We start from the raw sequence: 9703 nt of genomic DNA, 5'->3' as shown, positions 1-9703 counted from the left end.
CACCCATAAATAAACATCTTTGTCTCCAGAGTAGTTTAGTACCTCTAGCATTACCTGACAAGTAGCTATTATGTGAACAGAGTCACACAGGCAGCTGGAGGTTTGCTATTCTCTGAGAGAAGTCTGTCTATGTACTGTGCTTAGAAAGGGGTAACATAAGTTTCTCTAGATGTAAGTGTATGTATATGTGCCTTGGGTGAAAGAAAGAAATCTCAATTCCAGATCAGAGAATTTCAAAAACTTTTGATGACTAAGTGGAAAAGAGGAGCACACACGAGCCCTTTTTTATGATTCGTAATCTGTCCTTTCAGAGAATAGTGGTTTTTGTTGGGAATGTCACTTTTGTTTATGTCTACATAAACAAAGGAGATGTATAATATGTAATATATAATCTCTCCAGGGTACACTGGAGAGATTATATATTTCATTTCATCTGGAAATGCCTGGAATAACCCGTTAAACCCGCTGTCGCCATGAACCAACTTTAGATAAGAAGAAGCTGATGGATGTGTACGGCGACTGAAACCCAGCTGTATGAGTTTTAGCTTTAGTCTGATTCAGCATCATGTCAAGAAGCCAAGAGTTAAAGACGAGTACACTCTCTGTCTTGTTCTGTGGTTCCATGTTATTGTATGACAGGAAGTCTGGATGAATGAAAAGTGCCCTTGTGCATTCTTTTATTGTTATTTGAGGGCCACCACTGGCCCGTGGGACACAGTTTGAGAACCCATCTTTTAGATTAAACTGAGTGGAAATATAAAGGTGCATTGTTGGTAATGCAGCAGAATTTTAAAGGTTTAAGGCTTTGTTGACAGTACACTGATAAACTGTTTGCAGTAAAAGCCAAATCCACATTACCAGGATTCAGAAAAAGTAGAGATATCTTCCAGGGCACAATGAAGCTTTAAAAGCAACACCTGTCATTAAAAGTATGAAGCTGATATGGCATATGTATAATAAAACACAGCAAAGAAGACACAGTACAACACTAGCATTTATTAGGAGTTATAATTTGAGCCAGTGTATAAAAAACATTCCCCAAATGTACATTTTTATCTCCCTCTTTCGTCTCTACTAGCTTCTTAAGAATTTGCCTGACTTCCACTGGGTTATTTAGCTATTCAGCTAACTTGATCCATCTTATCCTTATTGGATGGTGGTGGGTTGGCAGTGTTTTCTGGCCAAAGACTTACGCAATTGGAAATTTAACAAAGGAGAGTTAGCATTGTGTAAGTGTGCAACTTTATAGCTTTAAAGTCTTTTTGCAATCTTCACCCAAAAATCACATCAACATCTTTCCTCCAGTCTATACAACAGGATAAATACAGGTCTCAAAGCCAAGGATGGAAGAATGACTTGCTTGTGAAGGCTGAAGGGCACAATGGGGACTTGTGGCTGCATATTCGAACCTGTCATTATGCTAGCAGGGGATAAAGCAGACTCAGTGAGAGTAAACATCACTTATGATGAATTGCTCAGAAAGACACAGAGAGATCTTGCCAGAAGATTAATCTGAAAAGGAATTATATATTAGGCATAGTAATTTACACAATGTGTAAATAGTTTTTCATGCTCTAGAGCATCACATTGAAGATTCATGAAGAATAAATACTTCACAATGATGTTATCTCACTACGTTAAACTGTTGAGGCTACCTGTGACCAAGTGTTTCTCTAACAATAATGCCTCTGTCTCCTCGAGGTAGAGCAAAAACACAGACACTCTATAATCATGTGAAGATTAGGCTTTAAAGGGGCATAAACAAACCCAGACAGTGACAGCTTGCCCAAATGTGGGAAAGTCGACTGAAACAAAACCCCACAGCCACGATGACACAAAGCCTGACAAAAAGAAGCAATCCACCCAAACAGCTCAAAATGCGTCTGGGAGGAGGGCATATGGCGGTAACTGACAGCAGGGAAGAGAAAGCCAAAGTTACTCATGACCCTTAGGAGTCATGTGAGTCAGTAACTTGAGCAAACTAAGTGCATCATGTTTCAAAAAGTTGGATATTTGAGAACGCATCGACCTTGTGTTTGTTTGTTTTTTACAACGTGAGCAAACACCAGTTTATTGCTTTAACCCACTTACAGTGGGGCAAAAAAGTATTTAGTCAGCCACCGATTGTGCAAGTTCCCCCACCTAAAATGATGACAGAGGTCAGTAATTTGCACCAGAGGTACACTTCAACTGTGAGAGACAGAATGTGAAAAAAAAATCCATGAATCCACATGGTAGGATTTGTAAAGAATTTATTCGTAAATCAGGGTGGAAAATAAGTATTTGGTCAATAACAAAAATATAACTCAATCCTTTGTAACATAACCTTTGTTGGCAATAACAGAGGTCAAACGTTTACTATAGGTCTTTACCAGGTTTGCACACACAGTAGCTGGTATTTTGGCCCATTCCTCCATGCAGATCTTCTCGAGAGCAGTGATGTTTTGGGGCTGTCGCCGAGCAACACGGACTTTCAACTCCCGCCACAGATTTTCTATGGGGTTGAGGTCTGGAGACTGGCTAGGCCACTCCAGGACTTTCAAATGCTTCTTACGGAGCCACTCCTTTGTTGCCCGGGCGGTGTGTTTTGGATCATTGTCATGTTGGAAGACCCAGCCTCGTTTCATCTTCAAAGTTCTCACTGATGGAAGGAGGTTTTGGCTCAAAATCTCATGATACATGGCCCCATTCATTCTGTCCTTAACACGGATCAGTCGTCCTGTCCCCTTGGCAGAAAAACAGCCCCATAGCATGATGTTTCCACCCCCATGCTTCACAGTAGGTATGGTGTTCTTGGGATGCAACTCAGTATTCTTCTTCCTCCAAACACGACGAGTTGAGTTTATACCAAAAAGTTCTACTTTGGTTTCATCTGACCACATGACATTCTCCCAATCCTCTGCTGTATCATCCATGTGTTCTCTGGCAAACTTCAGACGGGCCTGGACATGCACTGGCTTCAGCAGCGGAACACGTCTGGCACTGCGGGATTTGATTCCCTGCCGTTGTAGTGTGTTACTGATGGTGACCTTTGTTACTTTGGTCCCAGCTCTCTGCAGGTCATTCACCAGGTCCCCCCGTGTGGTTCTGGGATCTTTGCTCACCGTTCTCATGATCATTTTGACCCCACGGGATGAGATCTTGCGTGGAGCCCCAGATCGAGGGGGATTATCAGTGGTCTTGTATGTCTTCCATTTTCTGATGATTGCTCCCACAGTTGATTTTTTCACACCCAGCTGCTTGCCTATTGTAGATTCACTCTTCCCAGTCTGGTGCAGGTCTACAATACTTTTCCTGGTGTCCTTCGAAAGCTCTTTGGTCTTGGCCATGGCGGAGTTTGGAGTCTGACTGTTTGAGGCTGTGGACAGGTGTCTTTTATACAGATGATGAGTTCAAACAGGTGCCATTCATACAGGTAACGAGTGGGGGACAGAAAAGCTTCTTACAGAAGACGTTACAGGTCTGTGAGAGCCAGAGATTTTCCTTGTTTGAGGTGACCAAATACTTATTTTCCACCCTAATTTACGAATAAATTCTTTACAAATCCTACCATGTGAATTCATGGATTTTTTTTTCACATTCTGTCTCTCACAGTTGAAGTGTACCTCTGGTGCAAATTACTGACCTCTGTCATCATTTTAAGTGGGGGAACTTGCACAATCGGTGGTTGACTAAATACTTTTTTGCCCCACTGTAATCCCACTGGTCACAAAAAGGACCTGTAAAAAACCATTAAGCCATTAGAAGTTTCAAAGAATGTTTCTGAATTATGCATCAATACATTTTAAACAGGTACTGAAATACAAAAGTGTTTCAGTTAAATTTATGCAGCGTCACATGTTCAGCAGAACTTCTCACATGACTGGAGCTGGTTTTTCTCTGGTTAAACCATGAGAATAAGGTACAGCAAAGCGCCCAGATGAAAGGTTATTAAAGTATGTCAATATAAACATGTGGCCATTTGTTTTGGTACACACCAGGCGTCCAGTATTAACGTTTATAGATGTTCAGTTCTTCACCTTTGTACATCTCATCAGCAATAATAGTGACCGCACTCATGATGCAGTGTATCTGTGTACATACATACTCATACAGAGGTATGGTTCCTGTGCTTGCCATCATAATCACTGTCCTCAGTGACTGCGATGGCTGTGGTTCAGATATGGAGCATGAAGGGGACGTATGCATGTTGACATCCAGGTTGTTGAACTGCTGCAAACAGATCGTGATAGGAACAACATTGTCAGTGGTGATGATGCCCCCCTTCTCCCCCATACATCCCTCCCCTCCCCATGGCTAATAATGAAAAGATGTAAGCCTCTACCTACCAGCCAGAAGCACAGCTGCAGGTGGTCCCTAAAATATATCTAACTCCACCACTTTGGGAAGCGACCCCTGAGTGGGCATTTCACTCAGACCAGGAGGAGCTAATAGTCACCTCAGGTACTTCACACGTGACTGCAAACCAGGTGAGATCCTAAAACCTCTGAACCCAACACCTTCCACGCCTTGGTTACACCTAGAAATTCTGTCCATAAAAACTATGAATAAAATCAGTGACAAAGAGCAGCCCTAGTATAGAGGCCAACACCCACCAAGAATTAGTCTGTTTTATGACTGGCACTACAGAGACGGGATAACTGGAACGGATAAAAACTGTCACGAAACCATGATTACTTCAAAGGTTTACTGATGGCACATAATCTGGATATTCTTATGTTTGGGAAAAATTCTGGATTAAATAGGTTACAGGCTGCTGGGGAAAACAAAACACTGACACACAGTAGGAAGTTTAAAAGGATTTGTGGAATTTTTAATGGATAATGTGTGTTGAATTTTCATTAAAGTAACTGAACAAGTAAAAAAACAAAGCCTGTGTTCTCACGTGTATAATAAGATGTAATAAGTGGTTTTAAAGAGGAAAAACATAAGCAGACAGGAGGTTTTCCGCAGAGAACATCAACAGGAAAAGTAGGTGGTCTGTATTGTCATTGTATGATCCAATGTTTTGCATTTAAAGTGCTCTATTAAAACCCTATGATAAGTCATGATGAGCTAGGAATGTGATCTGTCAGGCCTTGCTTTGTAAGTTGCGGAAGTTAAGTTGGTGAAATTGGTATCATCTTCTTTTGTTTTATTCACCTCCTGACAGGCTGGGCTGAGAAAACAGCCAGGCCTGTCAGAACATGTGTTCTGAACATGCCAGTGTCATCAAAAGCCATGATATTGTTCATCCATATGCAAAACAGAACATCCAGACTGACGGTATGCCATGAAAATTCTTTGTCTATTATTTGCACATTATCTCATCGGTCCTTTCTGTCATAAATGAATATTTAATATTCACTTAAGCTTTTGTAGTATTTTGCCTCATTTTGGAGTCTTTTTTCTGTGAAATCTCCGCACCATTCAGGTCTTTTCTTTTTATCATGACCACATGTTCCCAGAGATCCTGGGCATCCAAATGCATGTGTATTATTTGATTAACCTCACATCCTTAAAATTCAGTTAGTCAGTTTATAAATTTCATTTTATGCTTTCCCCCACTCCAAAATGTTTAGGCACAATTGTGAGCAACCCAGAACCTAATGCATTTTGTCTGGTGATAAAATTAGTAAATATCATCACAGACTCACTACAGTGAGAGTTAGAAGCAATTAAATGTCTCAGATATGCAAAAATGATCATCAATGTATTTTAACCTCTGCAGAATTCATGTAACCATGAGGTCTTTGCTCAAATCAAATCAAACATAATCCAAATCATATCATAAAGCAAATTTAGAGTGAAAAGAAGCATATCCCCAACACTAATCTTAAAATAAATACAGCAGTATAGATACAAGGAATCAAAGTTGCTCCACACTCCACATGACAAGCCCCTGGCCAATGGCCAGCTTCTTCTATCTTGACTTGAGATACAAGAGATTTCTGATCCAGCAGTTACAGTACAGTACATTGCACCATGACCTGACAAATATTCACACTGCAGCAAAATCCTCCCTCTGTAGACGTATTCTTTTTACGTCTCAGCACCCATCCAGCGTCTTCCCCTTATCCCTTCCCCGAGGCGCGGTGCTGTTTTATGAATGAGCTGTTATGCAAGAAAAAGTGACCTGAATACAGACAGACAAAGAGGAGGGAGGGGGAGAGGAAGGGAAGGGAAGGAGGACTAAAAGTGCTGAGTGGCTGCATTTCAGGTGACATCACTCTGTTACAAAGAGAAAATACCAAATCATATGATTCATTACGGCTGTAATTGTTAGTACTATTTGGGCATTGTTATAAGTACGTGTTTCACCGGCTGGCATAATCCTGCTAAAACTGGAGATTTACAGATGATTATCATAATGTTTAAGGTATAATCATCACAGTGACCTGATAAAGACCAGCACAGATTTCTGTGGTTATCACTGGATTTCTGCCAGGATGCAGTGACACCGGGCTTGGGCCCATGCATCTATTAGTAAGAGGGCAGCAGTTGCTCTTAAAATACAGTTTTTCATTGTAAATCCAAATGAGTGAGAACATGATTTTTTTTTTTTTTATCTTGAGAAGATAAAAATTTGTCTGTGAAAATGTGGAAATAGATGAGAAGTCGAAGCATCCTTTTTCTGAACCGCTTATCCAGTTCAGGGTCATGAAGTTGCAGGGGCCCATTGAGTTTTCAGAAGGCAAAAGGTGAAGCGCACCCAGGCCATGTTATCAGTCTATCGCAGAACTAAGATGAAACGCTTTGTTCCAAAATCTTCCAAAATGAATATTTGTTTACAACAACTTAGATCCCTGTGGATCTTAGGATTACCAAGATGGCAATAAAGCTTCCAGCTTCAGGTGCATAGACATATATCAAAAAACATCCTGCATGGCAGCAGCTTCACCAAAGCTGACAAAAAAAGTGCTTCAGTGTGTCTTAGAAACAGCACAGGGTATTATTGGCACAGAAATGCCATCAGAAGTGCGTCCTCAAAGCTCTCTCTGCATGATGAGGACAGAGGACATCATAAAAGACATTCCACACCCTGGACACCATCTGTTTGAGCTCCAGGTCAATCCTCACATGCACAACCAGGCCGGAGAAAAAAAAACTCCAAATTCTGCGGCATGATTGAACTCTGAGTCTCCTCTATCTGACACGCTTATGTTTTGCTATCACTGAAGTGTGTCCAACTTTTATTATTTGACATGCTTATGTGTACAGTGTGATCCCAGCTCAAATACACTTGATGCTTTTCTACATCCTGAAGAGCTTAGTTGCATTCCTCTTTTTCAATAGCTGTATTTATACTTTTAAAAAACACTTGATTTGATTTATATCTCTGTATCATTGGTCTCTTTCTTGCCATGTCGTGTTCCTGACTTATTTATTTATTGAAATATGCACTAAAAGTGAGGATGACACAACTGGCTCTTGAATCGTAGTAAATGGACACCTGCTTTTTCTAACTTCAGTGCTTTTGCACTCGCTGTGTTATCTTCCACCTTATGGCACAACTTATCTCTGATGATTGCGAGAGTTCTGGGTTGAGTCAGTTCTCTGTGCAGACATTTGATTGTTGTGCACTTAACCTTTTCTAAAAGTGACAAACACATTTTAATATCAGAGCTGAAATATTAACTTAAAAAGTGATTAGTTGAGAAAATGACAGAAAACATGTTTGATTATCAAATAGTTCTGCAATTTTTTTATTAGTGAAAACACTGCAGATTCTCACATTTCACTGTGAATATCTGGATTTTTTCTTCTATTTGGTTTTGATTTTTGTTTTTAGATATTTATTGCTGTTGAACCATTTATTGGATGGATTGAAATAGAAGACCAAGTACCTGTGGTTACCAATGTTATGCTAAAATTTTCCTAAGTTATAAACATTGCAAACAATAAAGCTGCTAAATTATTTGCATGTGTCTGTGCCTCACAGACACTAGCACTGCTGTAGACCATAGACTGATAACAAAACATAGATACGGCCACCAAGACATCACCCAGTGGTTTGTGGACTACTTATCAGAAACATCGAGTTGGCATTTTTGCAGTAGCCATTAGGCCATTTACTGAAACACTAGAGCAGTACAACTGCATGGTCATATGATAATAATTAGCCAGACATGAATCATACTGCCTTTTGTTGATTTTAATCTACATGGGGTCATAAATTAGAAAAATAAAATCATGTAAGGTTAAAGAATATTAGAAATTGAAGATCATGAACTCATTACCTTCACCAAAGAGGTTATGTGACCGATTCTGTTAGTCTGCCTGTTAACCAGATTACATAAAATGTTATGCAGCGAGCATGTTCCCAGATCTTGGGACCGGCTCATTTTAAGAAGGGATCCATGCTCAGGAATTTTTGAAACATAACTTCACAAATACATACTAAATTAAAATGTGTAAAACTGGGAGACGTGCTCTCCTCAAGAAAATATCTAACGCATTTAGATCAAGCTACAATTCTGTATCCAGGCACTTATTTCATTTTTTTGGCCAAGAGTTAATCACTCTCGGACTCGGAAGAATAACTCAGACGAATAAACCAGACGAGTGACAACTGTTAATTGATATTGAAGCAACAAGCCAGAACACAGGGGAAGGCCTCACTGAGGGTCAGCAGCAGCTCCCAGTCGATGACTAACAAAGAAAAGGGATCGGGAGCGTGGGGCATCGAAACAATAGCAAATGGGTGTGTGCACCGATAGACGCATAACTGGAAGAAGAATGTTTGACATGTGGTTCAGCTCCTGATATTCACATATATTATTTGCAGTAGGACTTCTTCGTCTCAGATGTTGCATATTGAAGATACTTCAGCTTTATGGTTACTTTTACATCCATCTTTTATATACAGTCTATGCCGCAGTATCCCTTTTTAGTTCTTTGGTTAACATTTTACAGCTCAATCTGGAAGAAAAATCTGGATTAATCTGTACAGTAAAAATAGATTTTTAGGTTAAAAATTTAGAATATCACTCCTTATCTCTTCCTACAAGATGGTCAAAGGTCATAGGTCAGAATCTCAAGTATGCAGGAGCATACAGATAACTGATAAAATGCAGGCAGGTTGAACGTTTCATCCACTGCCTGAGATTTGAGCAGTACAATGGGGACATGGAGGAGGATCAGTCTTATTGATCCTGAAAGGGTGAAACATGGAAAACCACTACAGCTCAATTTGTCAAAACAAACGTTGTGACTGCTAAAACCTCACTGTCAGCACTGTCTGGCAGGTTATCGATCAGCACTGTCACCACAAGGATGACTCCCTCTGATACAGTAACACATTATCTTTTAGCACACAGTTGTAGGTTTGTTTACCAGTCTGGGTGGAGGTTACCTTGCCCAGGCCCCATGAAGAAATTCAGTGAATGGAAGCTATTAATTATTTACATTTAGCACTGCTGAGTTGGACTACCAAGCCCCTTCTGATTCTATCTATAGTCTATGAGTGGGTGTGCCTGTTTATTATCTGATGAGACAAAATTAAATGAACTGGCACAATTTCAGGGTTGAACTGTTTTGTTCCATTAACCTCAGCTCCAGCCGCAGGGATCTGTGTGTGCTGGAAATGATGAGAAGTTAGACAAGTTCAGGCTCATTTCTGAGCCATGCTCTCCTGTGCCAGTGTCCATGCTATCATAAAGGCTGGCATAAATGTTTTTACTATTAGTTAAAGTATAATGGTGTTACAGGTCACACAATATTT

The sequence above is a fragment of the Pundamilia nyererei genome, unplaced genomic scaffold (assembly GCF_000239375.1).
Source record: "Pundamilia nyererei isolate P.nyererei 1_Seehausen unplaced genomic scaffold, PunNye1.0 scaffold00014, whole genome shotgun sequence".
NCBI classification, from domain to species: Eukaryota; Metazoa; Chordata; class Actinopteri; order Cichliformes; family Cichlidae; genus Pundamilia; species Pundamilia nyererei.
Note: the sequence above shows the minus strand (reverse complement) of the source record.